The sequence below is a fragment of the Schistocerca gregaria genome, unplaced genomic scaffold (genome assembly GCF_023897955.1).
Source record: "Schistocerca gregaria isolate iqSchGreg1 unplaced genomic scaffold, iqSchGreg1.2 ptg000458l, whole genome shotgun sequence".
In the NCBI taxonomy this organism is placed as follows: domain Eukaryota; kingdom Metazoa; phylum Arthropoda; class Insecta; order Orthoptera; family Acrididae; genus Schistocerca; species Schistocerca gregaria.
Window position 1 is genome coordinate 167,501 of NW_026061876.1, and position 2,500 is coordinate 170,000.

At 56.1% G+C, this 2,500-nt stretch overlaps 1 non-coding gene across 1 annotated transcript in view; it reads left to right on the plus strand.

Annotated features, from left to right (window-relative positions):
• The first annotated feature begins 2,116 nt into the window (after nucleotides 1-2,116).
• LOC126313011 (small subunit ribosomal RNA) overlaps nucleotides 2,117-2,500 on the plus strand; it is a 1,893-nt gene continuing 1,509 nt past the window's right edge. The window contains exon 1 of the ribosomal RNA XR_007554905.1: nucleotides 2,117-2,500. This exon is cut by the window's right edge and continues 1,509 nt beyond it. This is a non-coding gene — a ribosomal RNA (small subunit ribosomal RNA).

The window sequence follows — 2,500 nt, forward strand, 5'->3', positions numbered from 1 at the left end:
GCACCTTAACCTAAGTTACACTGCACCTTAACCTAAGTTACACTGCACCTTAACCTAAGTTACACTGCACCTTAACCTAAGTTACACTGCACCTTAACCTAACTTACACTGCACCTTAACCTAAGTTACACTGCACCTTAACCTAAGTTACACTGCACCTTAACCTAAGTTACACTGCACCTTAACCTAACTTACACTGCACCTTAACCTAACTTACACTGCACCTTAACCTAACTTACACTGCACCTTAACCTAACTTACACTGCACCTTAACTGTCACATGTAACGTCACAGGAATGTAGCTTTGCCTAACAGCAACCCTCTGAACATAGTTCACTGCTTGGATCCTCTGGTGTCATGTGTATTTCTTGATGCCATGGTGCGTACCCTCACATAAAGGTCTTTCGAGTGTTGCGTACTTTCTACACAGTCCCGCTAACCACTGGAAGGGTGTACCGCTACAGAACGAATATCGCCCTCCCCTCCTGCCCTTCCAAGCTGGTCGGTCAGGCGTTTGTTTGTGAAATGAGCCTTGCAGCTGTTCAGTTGCATTCGGTTGTCGATGCAGTCAGTGTACGTTGTGGTACGGCCTGTGTGGACTGTCCGCTGATGTACGCGTAACCCACACTGATCATCCGTCGTTACGTACTGAGTGACATAATGTGGCACATGCTTGACCGTACACCGGCTGCGCCCTACAATGGCGAATCATAAGGGCCATATGTTGTGCACGATGCTACTTGTCTCGTCTCCCCATTACAGCGAGATTGCACTGTTGTACGCCGTACAGACATGTGGTAAGTAGGTACGGACGAAAGTATTGCATGTTGGCCCCCCCCCCCCCCCCCCTCCTCCCTCTGCCGGGAATCAGCGTGAGCCGTCTGTTGATGTAGCGACGAGGGTTTTCCTATTTAATCGTATTGCCCCACACAACATGATAGCACGGTGGACCGCGTTCCACATCTGCGACATGCTACAGAGGCCGGTTGACAGTCGACCGCGCAAGGGACATTGCACACGTGCGCGGACCATCTTCCACGTGTTCTCTCGTGTACATGCCGCAGTGTGTATGTGGGCTGATGTAGCGTGTCGTGACACATAACATGCAGGCATGCCAGAATCGTAGATTTCGCAAATGTAGATTGACGTATACGTTTGCTGCCAAAGATCCGCAAATGAACTGGAAATCAGTTGTTGAGCGGTTGTTCGCGCTGCAGGTGCATCGGTGATAGCGACGATCGGTACATCTGTGAACCGGTTGTTTCGGCGGTACCCGCCATGCCCCCGAACCTGAGTTGGCCATGTGGGTATGAAGCGATACGAGGCTGTGGCTTGGCGGGACAGTCCCCGGCCGGTGAGGGGGGGCCGCCCGGCGTGCTGGCCGCGCGCTGCGTGAGCGCACGCACTACAGCCGGCTGGTGGGGGGCGCCCAGTGGCAGGAGCGCCGGCCGACGGGCCCGGCTGGCGTCCCAGCTATGCGCCGGCGCACCCTGCGCGCGGCGCCAGGCGGCCAAAGTGGGTTCTGCCGAGCCCGGTGCGAAGCGCGGTGGACATCTGCAGTGTGCTGGTCCAATTGCGGACTGTGTGCGTTGAGGATGCGCCGCCGCCCGGCACTCGGCGTCGCGACGCCGTCTGCTGCTCGGTCGCCCCCAGCGGTTCTCGCAGGTGGTTTGTATCGCAGCTCTGCGGACGTGTTGGCGCGTGCGCTGTGCTGGGAGAGTTCGCTTCTGCACCCAAGTGGGGCTTTGCCCTTCTGTGGCGCTGGCGTTGGAGCTGCCGGTCACCGTAGGTGGCGCGTGTTGTTTCCCGCCGGCAATGCCACGACAGCACGCTCCCGGGCCTCTGTCGGCAGCGGCAAGCTCAGTTGGGAGCACGGGTGTTCGCACTGAAAGCGTCTACTCGCCTATCTCCGGGCGATTGCGCCTCTCTCGAACCCGACCAAGTACTTAGGACGGCGCTGCGCGCCGCCGGGACCTGAGAGGGTTTCGAGGTGTATCGTGCAGGGGAGCTCAGCCTCCTCCTGTTTGCAGAATAATTGAGCGGACGCTTGCGTGTTCGCGCGGGCCCTCGGGACACACTCCCGGGCGGCCGGCTGCTCAGCTCTCGTTGACGCAGCTCCCTGGTTGATCCTGCCAGTAGTCATATGCTTGTCTCAAAGATTAAGCCATGCATGTCTCAGTACAAGCCGCATTAAGGTGAAACCGCGAATGGCTCATTAAATCAGTTATGGTTCCTTAGATCGTACCCACGTTACTTGGATAACTGTGGTAATTCTAGAGCTAATACATGCAAACAGAGTCCCGACCAGAGATGGAAGGGACGCTTTTATTAGATCAAAACCAATCGGATTGGCTCGTCTGGTCCGTTTGCCTTGGTGACTCTGAATAACTTTGGGCTGATCGCACGGTCCTCGTACCGGCGACGCATCTTTCAAATGTCTGCCTTATCAACTGTCGATGGTAGGTTCTGCGCCTACCATGGTTGTAACGGGTAACGGGGA